General features: G+C 36.7%; 1 long non-coding RNA gene and 1 other non-coding gene across 2 annotated transcripts in view; one reads left to right on the top strand and one right to left on the bottom strand.

Annotated features, from left to right (window-relative positions):
* LOC143852817 (uncharacterized) overlaps nt 1-13,239 on the top strand; it is a 59,527-nt gene extending 46,288 nt beyond the window's left edge. Inside the window, exon 4 of the long non-coding RNA XR_013236866.1 lies at nt 12,838-13,239. This is a non-coding gene — a long non-coding RNA (uncharacterized LOC143852817). The remainder of the gene's footprint in view (nt 1-12,837) is intronic.
* Nucleotides 13,240-13,298: 59 nt separating this feature from the next.
* On the bottom strand, nt 13,299-13,405 carry LOC143853653 (small nucleolar RNA R71). Its single transcript, XR_013237263.1, has one exon. It is a non-coding gene; the product is annotated as a small nucleolar RNA R71 (small nucleolar RNA).
* Nucleotides 13,406-18,677: the final 5,272 nt, after the last annotated feature.

The raw sequence follows: 18,677 nt of genomic DNA, 5'->3' as shown, positions 1-18,677 counted from the left end.
GTCACAACAATTACTTGAACAAGAGGAGGAGCGCCAATCCCAGCCTTTCAAAGATGAAATTGAAGTGGTAAACACTGGCACTGAAACCTTGATCCAGTAAATGCCGATTGAAAATACATTACCCTCTGAAGAGTGTGAAGAATTGGTAAACCCATTTTGAGGATAAAAAGATGGTCCGGTAAGCGTTACCATTAATGCCAGGAGAAAGACCCAGATAGAAGGTTCAAGAAAGAATGAAGTGAATATCATATGCTATGCAAGGGGCATGGAGTGGAAACAACTTTCATATTTCCAATGAATGACCTTGGTTCTCAAATTCATAACATGAAGCCATCAAATTCGAGATAAGAAGTTCAAGAGCAAGCATTGAAAAGTGATCATCAGATATCAAGAGTTACAAATCCATAGATGGAGGATGTCGAAGAACAAGTTTCGCTCTATGAAAGTCGAAGGCGCGTTTTAGAATCTTGAAAGAAGAAGATCTATTATCTCTTACCTGGAAATGCCGTCAAACTCCGTAAAAAAAAAAAATAAAATAAAATAAATAATCAGTACCAGAGGGACTCTAGTAAACTAGATCGACTCCCAATCTAAACATCGGAAGGCCTTCTTTGGCCGAATAAATCCCAAAATCAGAACCCAATGTCAAAACAAATACATGTTTGCAAACCCTTTTGAGCCTGAATGAAATTTTCTTGAAAACCCATCAAACTAGGGGCATTCGCCCCGAACTACGCGATACCTGATCCCTACACTGGGGTACGTAGGCAGCTCGGTTAAACTGAGTTCGGTCGATTCAAAAAAGAAAAGCAATTCAATCAATCAAAAAAAAAAGAAATTCAATCCTTTCAGAAAAAAGAGGGACAAGTTCCTAAAGAAGAGAAGTCAATTATTCCAGAAAGAAAAAAAAATCAATAAACCTTCGAACAATTTATCTTCAAACTAGGGGCATTCGCCCTGAACTACACACGACCTGATTCCTACCTTGGGACATGTAGGCAACATGTTCACAGGTTCGGTCGAAATCTTTGTTGAACCTTAAGCCATTCTTTGAAAAGCCCTATCCTACCTATAAAGTCCTTCCGGTGTTCAGAACTAATGATCTAGGTCCCGAAACAAAAAAAAAATTGATGATGAAATGGAGTTTGAAGATCTGCTAGACTGAAAACCTGAAAGGACGGTTTAGGCAAAATTTAAGATCATTCCCCTGCTAAGTTGAAAACCCGAAAGGGCGGCTTAGGCAAAAGCTAAGGGGATAGCCTGCTGAATCGAAAACCTAGAAAGGCGGTTCAGGCAAAAGTTAAGGCTAGCACGGTCCGCCAAGTTAAAAACCTTGAAGAGGTGACTTGGTCATGGTAAGAGAATCATTGTAAGAAGGCTACAGCCGGTATCAGGACTGAAGATCAACTGAAGTTCAAGCAAATTCAAGTGACATCCTCAAAACTGGGGGCATTGGAGCTAAGCAATCCTAGGAGTTGTAATTAAATCATTGAGGCATTACTGTTTAAGGGAAAAGTCCAGTGTTTACCAATTAAAAAAAAATATTCCTTGAAAGGATAGACTTACCAAATAAAATATTAACTAAGTCAGAAGCATTACTGTGTCTGTCAGTGTAGTTAATCAATCGTTGTTATTCTATGTTCACTCCTTCAGAGATCCTCAATCCTTTGAGTAGTGTCTTTTATCTAAGTTTTCTCTTTAAAAAGAGTCAATCGTCGTCCTTGTGTCCAAAATGATGCAACTGTCTCGGTGAAGGAGGCCCGACCTCGTCAACTCCCTGCGATTGTACCTGAAAGAGTTCGAGAATCTAGTCAAACAGCTACATTTCAAAGAAGATCAACTCAGAAGAGTTCAGAAGTAGAAACATCAGAAAGCCCAGCTTCCTTAAAAAGATCATACCTCAGGAAGGCATCTTAAGCTTGGAAGAGCCTCAGATGCAATGATGGTCGAGCCAATTTCTCACAAAGATGAACCGTTAAAATTCAGAATTTCCTTCCAGTTAGTTTGATTATATCCAAGAGAGCCGTTGTTCTAGATTACCAATTTCAAGTGTCTTGTTCAAGGTTTCAGTCATCCAAATCCCCAAAGACAAGACCAGCAGTCTCTTTGAGAAAAATCTTGTTAAAGTTTCATAAAAGTGTTTCTACTCCATTCTTGTTAGTAATGGTTCTTCGGTTTGCCGTTTCATCATTCGTCAAAGTCCTAGTTTCCGATATCTTTGTCAGGCACGATCTATAACATCCCCGATTTCATTAAGTTCAAAAAATCAAAAATTCATCAAATCCAATCCTATGTCAAATTCAAGTTCATGAAAAATCTCTAAATTCTTCGTTGTTGAATTCATCAATCAAAGCTATCTTGTTTCTTTGAGCCCGTTTGTGAATGGTGCCTCTTTTCTCGAGTCCATTTGTAAATGATCTCGTCTTCTCCTTGAACCCGTTTGTGAACGGTGTCTCATTTTTCTGAGTCCATTTATGGTCTCATGTCCTCCTTAAGCCCGTTTGTGGACGGTGCCTTATTTCTGAAAAATCAAAAATTCATCAAATCCAATCCTATGTCAAATTCAAGTTCATGAAAAACTCTAAATTCTTCGTTGTTGAATTCATCAATCAAAGCTATCTTGTTTCTTTGAGCCCGTTTGTGAACGGTGCCTCGTTTCTCGAGTCCATTTGTGAATGGTCTCGTCTTCTCCTTAAGCCCGTTTGTGAAGGGTACCTCATTTTCTGAGTCTATTTGTGAATGGTCTTATGTCCTCCTTGAGCCCGTTTGTGGACGGTGCCTTATTTCTGAAAAATCAAAAATTCATCAAATCCAATCCTACGTCAAATTCAAGTTCATGAAAAATCTCTAAATTCTTCGTTGTTGAAGCTATCTTGTTTCTTTGAGCCCGTTTGTGAACGTTGCCTCATTTCTCGAGTCCATTTATGAATGGTCTCATGTTTTCCTTGAGCCCGTTTGTGAACGGTGCCTCGTTTCTCGAGTCCATTTGTGAATGGTCTCGTCTTCTCATTGAGCCCGTTTGTGAACGGTGCCTCATTTCTCGAGTCTATTTATGAATGGTCTCATGTTCTCCTTGAGCCCGTTTGTGAACGGTGCCTCATTTTCTGAGTCCATTTGTGAATGGTCTCTTATTCTCCTTGAGCCCGTTTGTGAACGGTGCCTCATTTCTCGAGTCCATTTGTGAATGGTCTCGTCTTCTCCTTAAGCCCGTTTGTGAACAGTACCTCATTTTCTGAGTCTATTTGTGAATGGTCTCATGTTCTCCTTGAGCACGTTTGTGAACGGTGCCTCGTTTCTCGAGTCCATTTGAGAATGGTCTCATCTTCTCCTTGAGCCCGTTTGTGAACGGTACCTCATTTTCTGAGTCCATTTGTGAATGGTCTCGTCCTCTCCTTAAGCCCGTTTGTGAACGGTACCTCATTTTCTGAGTCCATTTGTGAATGGTCTCATCTTCTTCTTAAGCCCGTTTGTGAACGGTACCTCATTTTCTGAGTCCATTTGTGAATGGTCTCATATCCTCCTTGAGTCCGTTTGTGAATGGTACCTCATTGTCTGAGTCCATTTGTGAATGGTCTCTTATCCTCCTTGAGCCCGCTTGTGAAAGATGTCTCATTTTCTTTTAAAAACCGCTTGAGAACGATCTTTGTTCTTTCTCTTCGGAATCCATTCGAAACTGGTATCTCATTCTCTCGTTGCCCGTTTGTGAACGGCACCGCATCAGGATTTCTTATTATGTTCTAAATCTAGGATTTCATTTAGGGTCTTGCATTAGGTAGTAAATGTTTGCGTCTAGGCTCCGTTTTGTGTAGAGTCTTTTGTCGATTAAAGCTACGCAAAATGGCTCTGTCATTTTGACTTTGGTATTCGATGACTACGTCATCTCTACCAAAGAGGGGCATCTGTAGACACCCCATTTTGCTCTACCTTAATCGATAAAGAAATTAGGGTTTGTTTTCCGTCGGTTTTCCAATGTCTTTCTTTCCCGCATCCGTTTGTTACATTTCTAAATATTTTTGGTCATTTCCGTCGTGTTTCGCATTTTCCCGCTAAATGTTGAGAAGGATTATTCAGAAAAATCTAAACTAGGGAGAATTTGTACCCGTTTGTGTGGGACCCGCTGGTGTGGGACCTGCTAGTGTGGGACCTGCTAGTGTGGGACCCGTTTGTGTGGGACCCGCTAGTGTGGGACCCGTTTGTGTGGGACCCGCTGATCTGGGACCCGCTTGTGTAGGGCCCGCTGATGTGGGACCCGCTTGTGCGGAACCCGCTGATGTGGGACTCACCATTAGCATGACTTAACTTTCTCTACCATTTCCACTAACTTCATTTTTCCCTTTAAAATAACACCATTATCTCCATTACCATTATATATTCCATTATCCCCACCACCATTCCCACCATTACCATTATATATTCCATTATCCCCACCACCATTCCCACCATTACCATTATATATTCCATTATTCCCACCACCATTCCCACCATTACCATTATATATTCCATTATCCCCACCACCATTCCCACCATTACCATTATATATTCCATTATTCCCACCACCATTCCCACCATTACCATTATATATTCCATTATTCCCACCACCATTCCCACAATTACCATTGTTTATTTCCATTATTCTCCACCACACCCACCATTCACATTATATATTCCATTATTCCCCACCACAATTCCCACCATTACCATTATATATTCCATTATTCTCCACCACACCCACCATTCTCATTGTTTATTTCCACCTCTCCACTAAGTTTTTCACTATATAAAGAGAGGTGATGAGAGGAAAAAAAAAAAAAAAAAAAAAAGGAACACATTGTTTTTGGATAGTTTTCTCTTTCTCTCCCTCAATATCTCTCACTCTCTCACTCTCACACTATCATTATCTACTTTCTCTCCTTATTTGTTTCTCCCCATCTCTCTCCCTTTGTTCCATATAAAAAAAAAATATAAAAGAAAATAAAACAAAGAAAAAGAGAAAGAAAGCGGAAGCGGATCAAGCGGCGGTGCGATTTTCGAATTTTTCGGCTCTCGGATTCGGCGAGGATTTCGATCACAGGTAGGTACTTAATTTTTAGATTTTTCTAGAATTATTTGGTATATTTGCATGATTTTTAGTATTTAATTGGATTTAGTTGAAAATTAAATATGTATGCTCAAAATCATGATCTCCATGAGTGTTTCGAAAATAAAATATATACTAAATGAATTCCAAAATTAATGAAATTTCGTGGGAAATTAATATGATACCAGTACATTCTACCATGAAATTTGGAGAATTTTGAGAATTTGTTTGGTATATTATTTTATGCTTTCTTTGAAATTTACCAGCTTTTGAAGGAATTGTTACTGACATCAGATCACAACTAAAATTCTTAAAATTTTTACAGTAGTCTTCAATCTCACATTTCTAGTTACTGTAAAAGTTTCAAGTGATTTGGATCTGTTTGCATATGGGATGTAGGGTTAATTCATAATCTGGTCTGAAAATTAAAAAATCTGAAACTGATAGTAAATGGTTTCCAAAATTCATGAAAATTTCTCAGTATGTTATTTTTACTTATATCTTATTACTGTAGAAATTTCATTGAATTTAGATTCATATTTCTAGTGGTTTCTGTGTTATTTGTGCAACCTGGTCAATCAATTGTTAAATCGAAATTAAATATGAGCTTAATATAAAAATCTGTAAAACTCTTCCCGTAAGCTACATTTCATCATATCTTGCTGCTGTAGAAATTTCAACTCATTTCGAATTTGTTTGCAATAATTTCACTTGTAAAATCACTCATATGCTTAAAATTGATAAAATCCATTGAAAATTCGAAATTAATTAAAAATCATTGTGAAAATTTCCAAAGAACCTTAAATTTTGTCACATGTTCACTCCTTAATCCATTGAAACAGAAATTTTAGGATCTTTAGATTTTCCTGGAAAAATGGCCAGTGCATCCATAATCGTATCCCAATTGCAACCGATCTTTGACAATTTGAATACTTAAGCTATAGCATGTTGTTGGCTCCGAGGTTACTGTCCACGGAAATCCTGAGATATGCCAGGCAATAGGATGTTATAACCTAAGTATTAAATTGCGCAAGGAAAGAACGCACGATTCCCTTCCTTGGATGCTATTCTGGGCCGAAATTGGTGAACCCTAGAACCATTGGTAATCCTCAAGTGTCCATAAATCGAAAATCCATGAAATCTGAAATTAATTAACTTCAAGAATTTGAATTGATTTGTCTCGAGTCTTTCGGAACCATTGGATTATGGTTTCCAATCTAAGAACCATTAGAGCCCAATTTAGGAACACTAGTGTTGTGTCGTGTCCTAAATTTTAGGGAGTCCTAGAGTTAGGAGTCCAGCCTCATCACGGACGCTTGCTATGTATAGCAACCGTACCATAGGTCTAGTTACACTAGTCACCCAATCTTTCCTTAAGACAAGCCTAGTAAACTAGGATGTAGGCAAACCTGCATTAGTCTAAGGGACAACTTGCATTCAGATAAGAATCATATAGCATCTTAGATGAAATCCTAAGATAATAAAATCCTCAACTTGAATTAAATAATTCCTCTTAAAACTGTTGAAACAGTCAAATCCGTCTAAGTCGGTGTCCTAGTTGAGTTAGGCATATGTAGCTTAGCTTAGGTGCACCGAACTACGTCGACTCTGATCCCAGTGAGGCTTGGGTACGTAGGCAGCTTGGATGTCTGACGGCATACCACCCGCGAGTCGGCACCACAAACAAATTGTGGTGTTTTGTATATTAATTTTCTTGTAAATGCTTAATCAAATCACTTAGGATTTTCCATGAAATTAGAATTCTAGGAGAACTTTCACTTAGAATGAATCCAGACAAATTAATAAATCAAGATACACATCTAGGATTCACATTAAAATTAGATCATAGGATGCATGTCACTTAGTTCGCACATTAACATAGAGTTGAATGAGCCATTTAAAATAAATTTAAAAGAATTAGCTTTTGGAATCGAAGACCGATTATCGGGCAGGAATGGTGCATGTGGCGGATAACTCCCCATACCTTCCATTCTCGTAACCAGGTAGCGAGTCTAGATTTCTGGTTAATTACGGGTCCTAGATCCCACATCTAGGTGGCGACTCTGTCAGTCTCTTTCGTGTGGAATTCGGATTGCCTTAGTGATCCCAAGTTCACAGGAAAGATTAATTCAAATCAACATTAAAATGCACACGCCAATCGCGTGGGTACGAGAGACCAAGAGAGAGAGCGCGGCGGCTCGCGCCCCACCCCTCTCGCGGGATCATGTCCCACAATTTGCCTATGAAAAACCTCCACTTGGCCACTCATTTGAGGATGATAAGGGATAGCTAACTTATGAGTGATCCCATATTTCTTCATAAGAGCTTCAAAAGGTCTAATACAAAAGTGTTTACCCCTATCACTAATTATGGCATGAAGTGTACCAAAGCGAGAAAAGATGTTTTCTTTGAGAAACTTGACCACCACCTTGTGGTCATTGGATTTGCAATCAATGGCTTCAATCCACTTGGACACATAATCTACTCCTAACAAAATATACAAATTCCTAAAAGAATTGGGAAATTGACCCATAAAATCGATACCCCACACATCGAAGATTTCGACCACTAAGATCGGGTTGAGGGGCATCATGTTCCTCTTTGTAACTCTACCTAATGACTGATAAAACCTACAAGCCTTACAAACTCAAAAGAATCCCTAAAGAGGGTCAGCCAATAGAAACCACACTGTAACACTTTGGGGGTCGTTTTCTTTGCACTAAAGTGGCCACCACATGCTTGATCATGGCAAAAAGATAGGATCAAGTATTGCTCATGATCGGGCACACATCGTCGGACAATTTGATCCCAGCATGTTTTGAACAAATAAGGGTCATCCCAAAAGAAATACTTTACCTGTGAGTGAAATCGTTATTTGTCCTGTGTAGACCAATGATCCGATGTCGCACCTGTAACCAAGGTTTAAAATTTTGGTTTCGGTAACCGTTTCAGACCCCACCAAAAATTGAAATTTCGGATTTCGCCACACTTTCGGTCCGAAATTTGGTAAATGGCGAAAATTGAATTTCAGAACTTTTCGGTTTCGGTCCCCACTGGTATCCGAAATTTCGGTCGAAATTTTAAACCATGCCTGTAACCGCATCCCAAGGCTCACTAGAAATAGCCAGCAATTGCTCATCAGAAAAAATTTCATTAATTAGACCTTCGTCATCCTTTGCATTAGGTAATCTAGACAAGTGATCGGCCACCAAGTTCTCCGTACCTTTCTTATCTCTAATTTTCAAATCAAATTCTTGAAGAAGTAAAACCCACCTAATGAGGTGAGCTTTAGCATCTTTCTTTCCTACGAGGTACTTGATTGCCGAATGATCTGTATAAATTATCACATGTGATCTAATCAAGTAGGACCGAAACTTCTCCAATGCAAAAACAACTGCTAGGAATTCTTTTTCTGTAGTGGTGTAGTTGAGTTGTGCATCACTGAGAGTCCTACTTGCATAATAGATGATATGCGGTAATTTATTAATTCTTTGACCCAAAACAGCTCCTATTGCAAAGTCAGAAGCATCACACATAATTTCAAATGGTTGGGTCTAATTGGGTGCTTGAATTATAGGAGCCGCAGTTAGCTCATTTTTCAAACACTCAAACGAATCCAAACATTCTTTGAAAAATTCAATTTTTTAATCTTTTGCCAACAAATTGGTTAGAGGCCTAGCAATTTTACTAAAATTCTTTATAAATCTCCAGTAAAAGCCTGTATGGCCAAAAATGATCGGATGTCCTTCACACTTTTGGGCGGTGGAAGATGGACAATGAGATCCACCATGGCTTTATCTACCATAATTCCCTCTTTTGAAATCACATGACCTAGAATTGTGCCCTCTTTTACCATAAAATGACATTTTTCTCAATTAAGGACAAGGTTATTTTCCCTACTCCTTTCTAAGACGAACTTTAAGTGATAAAGACATTCGGCATAGGTGGAGCCATGAATGGAAAATTCATCCATAAAGACCTCAAGGAATGTCTCCACCATGTCCGAGAAGGTACTCATCATGCATCTTTGGAAAGTTGTTAGTGCATTACATAAACCAAAAGGCATGCGCCTATAAGCAAACGTCCCAAAGGGGCATGCGAATGTCATTTTTTTCTTAATCTTCAGGAGCTACTGAAATTTGATTATAACCGGAATATCCATCTAGAAAACAATAATACTCATGACCCTCTAACCTTTCTAACATTTGGTCAATAAAAGGCAAAGGAAAATGTCTTTCCAAGTAGCCGCATTAAGTTTTCGGTAGTCAATACAAACCCGCCACTCCGTTTGAATACGAGTAGGTATGAGCTCATTGGTGGCAGATTGGATAACGGTGACTCCCGACTTCTTAGGCACTGCTTGGATGGGACTCACTCATTGGCTATCCAAGATGGGATATATGATCCCATTATCAAGGTATTTTAGGATATCTTTTCGGATGGCTTCCTTCATCACATGATTAGCCCTTCGTTGAGGTTCCCTTGAAGGTTTGGAACCCTCAATGATGTTGATGTGGTGTTGTACAATCGAACGGCTAATTCCTTTGATGTCGGCCATTGTCCAATGATGAGTACATTTATGTGTGAATTTTAGTTAGGAAAAATATGCATATTTCATCTTTAGAGCGGTACTACTATGGTATTTTGTTTGTTTTTGGTGTTTTAGGCTTAATCTTGAATTTTCGTGAAAAATGGAGCTAAGAAGGTTGAAGATTAAAGATTTTTCCATCATTTGGAGGGGTAAGATCATTTTATAGCCCACCAATTAGTTGGTTCGGATAAGCTTTGGAAAATAATTTGTGGAGTACAACTAATTTGTATTGTATCCCATTGAATGTGCGGCTTAGATTATCTTATTGTAGTGAATTGCGAGGTGCAAATAATTTTACATTGTTGTCCGTCGATTAAATGGTTTAGATCAGCCCACAAAAATGATTTAAGGGGTGCAACCATTGGTAAAGCCGAAATATTCACATCAGCCCATTAATTCAACGGTTCGGATCATTTCATTAGAATGGTTTAGTGGTGCAATTAATTTACAAGTGGACCGTCAAATGGATGGCTTGGATAGTTCCTTGGAGATCAAGAGGGGAGAAGGAAATTATTAGTTGTTTTATGTGCATTACAAAGGAGGAGTAGATTAGCCATTTTCAAATAAATGTGACACGGTTGAAATTCATACAAAAAGGAGGGATAACTTGGTCTTTTTACAAGGCGTGCAAGAGAGAAAATAGGAAATATCCACCAACCGACCATCTCTCTCTCTCTCTCTCTTACACGTTTTTCTTTTTCTCTCCCCTCTATTTCGTTTTTTCTCTCTCCTTCCAATGATTTAGCACCTTTACTAATTTTTAGCCACATAATTCCTTTCCTATTTCGATGGAGAGTTGATACAAATTTAAAAAAACAGAGAGAAAATATCCAAATTATGGAAACGAATTGGATCGATTGGATTGGTGTACGAAATAGGATTTTGTTCCATTCATGCCACGGCCAAACAAATTGGATTTTTTTTTTCGTGGGTTCTGTTACAAATGAAGGGACCCACTTTAAGGAGGGGGATCATCCTAAAACATGAAAGAGGGTAGCATTGTTTGAGTCATTATTTCCTATTTAAACTCTTATATCTCTTTACACAACCGACACCCAACTCTAAAATTTTAGCTGCTTTCTATTTACAAAATCTGGACCGTCCACTTTACAATATTGGATTTGTGATGGGCAATCAAATCTATGGTCCTGATTACTATGTTCGTAGCAACGGGAGCATATCGTTAGATGAGCAGGCTTGGATGAAAATAAGATGGCAAGAGGCCAACGTTTATAGGAAATCTGCATTCTTACTTTCGATTTTGGCAATTTTTCCTCATAACCAATTGGGAAGTGTCTATAATTATTTTGAGAACTTTATAAAAAAAAAAAAGATATTTGGCCGTATAGAGAGGGATCTTGGGACGAAAATTTTGGTTGGGATATTGGCCTCTATCATATTGGAATTTTGGCAACTCATTTTAAAAATTCAGCAACTGCTATCTTGGGAAATATATTCTTTATTGCAACAATTTTTAGTCACAAGAGATTTTCATAATCTTGGACTCTATTTTAGGATGCACGATATCTTGAGGATTTTTTTAATATTCAAAATCAATGTCTTCAGTAGGAATGGGATTCAAGAAAGGATATCTAGATATATTTTATAAAGGAAGGCTATAGAGCTGCTTCAAAAACACATACGCGTGATTATTTTTGGGAGAAAAGAGATACGTGCTATTGGTCGAGGAGAGAATTATAAACATTTCATTTCCATCAGATTTCATGATTTTTTATTTTTGGAAAACAGAATTGCTCTTCTTTTGGGGGGACAATATATATATATATATATATATATATATATATATATATATATATACCTTTCGTTCCAATTATCTATCCCTTTTTCTGTCCTCTAATTTTCGGCCAACTTTTTCTACCCCTAATTTTTGTCCAACTTTTGTTTTTCTCCTTTTGCTCTCTTATACCTATTTATCTTTTTACACTAGCTACTCTTTCACTCTTTCATCTTATCTTCCATCAAGACTTGATCCAACCGTCCAAGATCCAATCCAATCATCTAAGAAGACATCAAGGCATTGAAGGAGGACATGGAATCAAGCATTGAAGAAGAGAAAACACTAAGTTTATCTTACTTTTGTTCTTTGATTCCAAGTTAAAATTTGAAGTATTTGTGCTTTCAATATCAATTAAAGAAGAGTTCTCTTTGTTTCTTTTCTTTTATAAGTTCTCCAATGGCATTATTTTTGTTTATTCTCTTTGTTTCTTTCCCTTCCTCCATGAGTAACTAAACCCAAACTACTTAGGGTTTAGATGAAATCATGGGGAAGGAGAAATATTGTTAATTGAAATCATCCCAATCAATTTACCTATTGGATTTTCTCCTTTCATATGAGTAATTGTTGATGAACATATATAATTTCTTATATAATTACTATAAATTGGAAAGTCTATTTGATAAATTACTCATGGGCAATGACATCCATTAATCTTATTTCTCATTGACCGGATTTATTAGATATACAATTCAATGCAAAAATTGATTTAATTAAAAATCCAATCTAAACCCATGGTGGATTCTAACCCTAAGTGATCTTTTAATTGAATTAAGGTTCCAATTTAATTTCTAATTACTTTTGCAATTAATTTCCAATTCACTTTAGAGTAGTTTTTCAATCGAATTTTCTAATTAATTTCGGTTTTAGATTTTGATTTTCTAATTAGGTTAGATAATTAATTAATAGAAATCATTCGAATATTGGTTCACTTTGCCTAAATATAAGGATTGAATTTGTAATAATTTCTTCATTGTTTTCGATCCGTATCTATTTAGTTTATAAATTTAAATATATTGTTGGATCTGAGGTTGTAGTCCATGAAAATCCTGAGTACATTCCAGGAAACAATATATTATAAGTTTATTTTCCAAATAGTATAAGGTAGAAATCACATTGTTCTTTTTCCTAAGTTCGACTCATATCTACACGCGATCCGTGCACTAGCGGTTATTTATAATATCACAATCAATTTTTTGACGTCGTTGCTGGGGAAGAGTGGATTACTTTAATTCTTATATTATTCAAAGTGATTTTTAGTTTTCTTTTAGTTAGTTAGTTTCAATTTGTTGTTTGTTTACTTTAGTTGTTTGTTTACTTTGGTTTTTGGTTACTTCTTGTTCTAACTTGGCTATTTTTTGTGTATGAGTACAGGTTGGGGGCGCAACTCTGTCAACCTCTTGGAGAGAGTAATTCCATCAGAAACAAAGATGAACATTCAACCAATTCCAATTGCCATGGCGGAAGAGGAAGTTCCCAAAATCCTTCGCGATCATTTTTACCCTGCCCGAGCAGTACAACCTTCTTATATTAAATTGCCACTTGCTCAGGGCAATAATTTTGAGTTAAAATCGCAATTTATTACGATGCTCCCTCCTTTTCATGGGCTCCCTTCTGAGGATGCCTATTTATTTTTACGAGAGTTTGTAGAGGTATGTGCTTTAATTAAACTACAACAACTCACAGATGATACGGTAAAATTACGGTTCATTACCTTCTCACTCAAGGAGGGAGCCAAAAAATGGCTTTACGGTTTGCCCACAAACTCCATCACCACTTGGGAGGAGTTCACAGTAGTGTTTCTTAAAAAGTTTTTTCCTTCACATAAAACCAACAAACTAAGAAACGATATTCTTCAATTTAGGCAAAAACCCCATGAGTCGTTTTCAAACTTTATGGAGATATTCAAAGATCTACTCCAAGAATGCCCTCACCATGGCTTAAATACATAGCACCCGTGCCAAATCATATACGAGGGCATTGATTTTCAAACCAAACAATTACTAGAGTCCATGTGCCTTACATGATTCACATCCTATACAGATGAAAATGAAGCTTAGAAATTCTTGCTTGATTTGGCAGAAAAGACCCGTGAGTAGGAATCCACTCAAAAAAGTGAAAGGGCCACATCAAGCAAGGGATTTTTTATTGAGGGTACCGTGGCCAAGGAGGCCCAATTGGATAGTCTTATCAAAAGACTAGAGGCTATAGTTGTAAAGGGACCCGCACAAGTAAATCAAATCAATCAAAGTGTCCCTATGTGCAATTGGTGCCCAACTCCTATAGACACCCCCATTTTGCTACACTTTAAAAAGTAAAAGATTCGGTAGTTTGTCAGGTCTCGAGTCCATATTTCACAATAGATTAGGCATCCATGCATTCTAGGGTAGATTTCATCTCATTTTAGGTGTTTGGAAGTTGATTCGCAATCCTAAAGATTTCTAGGGTGTTCCAATGGTATCTGGAAGATGAAAGTTCAAGTTTCCAAGCAAGTGAAAAAATCTGCTATTTTTAGAATTTTCAGGGTTACCCTCATTTTTGCCCATTTTTGCACTACAGGGGTATTTTGTTCATTTCCAATATGTTTCATTTGACCTCTAGGATGTGTCTAAGGAATCTTAGATCATTTCATGAATTTAGAAAAGCCTGCTAAATTTAGAGTTTCTCAGGGGTTTCGCTTGACTTAGAAATTTTATGTGTCAAGGGCATTTTGGGTATCTTCAGGGGGTACCAAATAATCTTGTTTGATATTGCCCACCAAAATGACTCAATTTTAAAAGTTTCTATTTTTGAATTTTGACCACAAAGACTTTCCATTTTTAACTTTCCCCTTTAAGGGGTGAACCAATTTGAAGGTATTTTGGTCACATTTGGATGTGTAACGGTCGAATAGGGGTATTTTGGTCCAAAAAATTATTTTTTCTAAAGGGGATGGTTCGACCATATATCAATGGTGCACCATAAATGTCATATGGGTTGGGTTCAACAATAAAAAATTTAAATTTAAAGGATTTTATTGAATTTTCATTAAAAAAGAACTCAAAATACATCCCAAGGTGGGGCTCTATGTGGACCCAACCATGTGGGTCGGCCACATAAGTGGGCGCCCCACATGAGGAGGCCACATGCAAAAACATCTAACATGGGATGAGGTGGTTGGTGACATCATATTTGTTTTGAAAAAATAATAAAGAAAGAAAGAGTTATAATTAGAAAGGGCTTGTATGATCAGGTTACTAAAATGGCCATGACTTTTTATCTTTTCATCCAAAAAATTTGCTATTATACTTGTTTCTAACGTCTCGAAAAGATCTACAACTTTTTAGTTTATGACTTTTCCTGAATCAGCCTCTAAATTTGTCAAAAATGAGCTCAAACGTCGGGCAGCCTTTTTGGACAAAAATCATTCATAAAAGCTAGTTTCCTATGTGAGAAGGCTTCTAGATTGATCTTGAATGATCTCCATTGTGTAATTAACCATTGCTTAGCTTGCAAGAAACAAGGTTTAGAAATAAGTTGAATATGAAAATCGAAGAATGAGAAAGTCAAAGCACAAATTGGAAACTAACTAAAGGTAGGAATCCTCACATTGGAAACTTCCAAATCCAATCTAACCCTAATTTTTTCTATAAAAACAAAGCAAGCACAACCTTTGGCTGCTCTCTAGAAATTTTCATCCCTCTCTCTCCTCCATCTTGGAATTTTTTCCAATATTTTGTGTGCTTTAGTGTTTATCTCTATCACTTGGTTCTATACAAAGTGCTTTCATATATTCAACATATTCAACATTGGAGGCTATTCGAGGTTTTCTTTGCGATTAAAAGGGTAAGTCAAAGCATATATCTAAGGATTACTTAACCTAGAGACAAGGAGAGCTAGCAAGGTTGGTCTTCCAAAACCCTCTTTCATGTAGTTTAAACTAGAAGCATGTTAGGATTGAATTTGTGATTTTCTTTGAAAAGCTATGAAGATGAAATTGTTTGCATGTGAAATTTTGAGGAGATGAGATCAGGTTTAGGTTATTTCATAATCTAAAATGTTTCCTGGAAAATCTATTTTTTAATATTAAAATCCAATTTTTGAAATCAAGAGGGTTTAAATCCACTTTACAAAGCAACTTTAATAAGCCTTTAAAATTTCTTGAATTTTTCAATCTCCGAGTCTTTTGTGTATTAAAGAGCATAGAAATCTGGAATTTCCAGAAAATTTGAATTCGTTTTGACCACGATTTGACCTTTTGAACTTTACCCTCAAAGGGGTAAAATTCCAAAGATCGAATTTAAAAAGATGTCAAAACAAATCACAAATCAATGAAAATTTAAACATAATAGAATTTTAAGGTTTTGGAACATTACGGAATTTTTGAAGAATTTTAGATTTAATTTAAGGGGCTTAAAATTTTATTTAATTCTAGGGTATTTTTGGAAAAATTAAATTTTCAAAAAATATATAGAGTTTCCAGAGATGAAATTTGGATGAGAAGTAACTAAGACTTAATCTAATCTCCTGTGAATATTTCAAGATTTATGGTTGCTGTTAGATACTTGTTTATGATTTTTTTATGCCAAATCAAGCATGCCATATTAAATCAGAAAAAATAGTAAATTGCAATGACAAATTCTGGAAATATTTTATTGAGTGTTACTGCTGGAATTACATGTTTTCACGAAGTTTGGATTGATTTGGATCAGATTTACTATGTGTTTCTTTGTAAATTCATAATCTGGATAGATACTTTTAAAATCAAACATTGATAGTAAATCATCTTTAAAATTCATGAACCATTTACAGTAATCCTCTCTGGTCCAGAGAAATCTACTGTAAAATTTTGAACTTATTTAGATTAATTTTGCTATGCGTTACTCTGTAAATCTATAATCTAGATAGAACTCTTCAACATTGGAAAACTGATAGCAAAACATATTTATAATCCATGACAATTTTACAGTAATATTCTTTGATCAAGAGAAAGCTATTGTAAATAATTCAGCTTAATCCGAATAGATTTGCTATAAGTTGATGTGTAAATCTCTAAACTGAACTGAATTTCTTTAAAATACTTAAGAAAATCAAAATAAATTCGAATTGTTATCAAAAATTTTCAAAAAAATTCTAATGCTCTATCATGTATTCAACCTTTAAACTATTGAAATAGAAACTTAAGGATTCATTGATTTTCTTTGCTAATTTGCAATGCTATGATAGTTTAATCGCCAAGATTGCGTTCATAATCATATCTTAATTGCGATCAATCCTTAATAATTTGAGCATTTAAATTATAGCATGCTGTTGGCTTCGAGGTCCACTGTCCACAGAAATCCTGAGAAATATGCCAGGCAATAATATACTATAACTTACGTGTTAAATTATGCAAGGGTGAAAAGTACGATTCCCTTTCATGAGTGCAACTCAAGGCCGAAATTCGCCAAGCCCTAGAGCCTTTGGTATTCCTTAGATGTTAGGAATCGAAAATCTTTGAAAAATTAAAAATCATTAACTTAATAAATTAAGATCATTTTATCCATGCTTTTGGAACCATTGGATAACGGTATCTCTTCGTAAGGACCTTTTGAACCAATTAGGAACACTTACGTCATGTTTCTAGGTTTTAGGATGTCCTAAAGTTAGGGAGTTCAGCCTCATCACGACCAATTGCTATTATTAGCAATTGAGTCATAGATCTAGTTACACTAGTTACCTCTTTTTCCCATAGGACAAGCCTAGTTAACTATGATGTAGGCTCACCTGCATTAGTCTAAGGAATGTCTTGCACTTAGATAGGACCCTATAGCATCTTAGATGGAGTCCTAGGATAATAAAATCTACTTAACTTGAAGTAAATAATATCTCTTAAACTGTTGAAACAGTCCTTCCAGTCTAGATTGGTGTCCTAGATGTCTTAGGCATGTAGCTTAGTTCAGGCATCAAACTATGATCGACTCTTATTCGAGTGAGGCTTGGATACGTAGGCAGCTTTTGATCCTTTGAAACGCATACCGAGCACGAGTCGTTCCACCACAAATGGTGGGGTTTTGTATATTAGTTTTTTTCTAAATTCTTAACTAAATTAATTAAAGTATATAGGATTTCCTTCAAATTAGAATTTTAGAAGATCGTTCACTTAGATTGAATCCAAACAAATTAAGAAAATCTATACACATTAGGGAACACATTGAAATTAGATTTTAGGATCCATGTCACAAAGTTCGCACATTAATAAAGAGTTAAATGAGCCATTTAAAAGAAATTCAAGAGAGTTAACTTTTTGAATTAAAGACCGGATTATCGGGCAAGAATGGTGCTTGTGGTTGTAACTCCCCATACCTTCCATTCTCGTAATCAGGTAACAAATCTAGATTTCTGGTCATTTATGGGTCCTAGATCTCTCATCTATGTGGCGACTCTGTCATTCTCTTTTGCGTGAAGTTCAGATTGCTTTAGTGATCCCAAGTTCACGGAAAGGACGATTTAAATGAATAATAAAAGGCATGCACCAACCGCGTGGGTACGAGAGACCAAGAGAGAGGGAGGCGGGCCGCGCCGCCCCTCTCGCGGGATCGGGTCCCACAGTTCCTGACCATGTCATGGAAGAGTGCCCAAAATTATCTAAGTTTGGTAATTCTATTGAAAATGCAAGTGCTATGTTTTCAAATAATTCATATAGTAGCACTTACAATCTGGGATGGAGAAATCATTCCAATTTGTCTTGGAGCCAAGGGAGACCAAGGTGGGCCATCCAATTTCCAAGGTCAAGGCCAATTCGGCCAACCTAGGCCCACCTTCCCTCCACTTATGTTCGGCCACCCCTAGTCACACCCTCATCTTTTCAAAACCCAATTTTAAATAATGTTTCAAATCAGCAACCACTAGATTTTCAAAAACAAGGGGAATCGGCCCGAATAGCTTCTTTAGAAAAGAACATGAAACTTCTCATGAGTACCTTCATGACAAGTCAACATAACATGGAGAAACAAATTTCTCAACTCGCCACGGCTTTGCATGGAAGGGAAAAGGGTAAGATGCCAAGTCAACCCATTCCTATTCCAAGGAACTTAAATGTGAATGTGAATCCACAGGTAACGCCAAATCAGTTGAATGTCATTCAACCAATTTCGCCGCCGCAAGAGCCCTCCAACCAATGTAATGCTGTATATGCTTTAAGTAGTGGATGAGAATATCAAAAGGAGGAAATCAGATCCGAACCCTCTAACGAT

This window comes from Tasmannia lanceolata, unplaced genomic scaffold, assembly GCF_043159265.1.
Source record: "Tasmannia lanceolata isolate RefF3 unplaced genomic scaffold, GAP_Taslan_0.1 ptg000019l, whole genome shotgun sequence".
NCBI classification, from domain to species: domain Eukaryota; kingdom Viridiplantae; phylum Streptophyta; class Magnoliopsida; order Canellales; family Winteraceae; genus Tasmannia; species Tasmannia lanceolata.
Note: the sequence above shows the minus strand (reverse complement) of the source record. Positions and strands in the feature narration are given on the sequence as shown.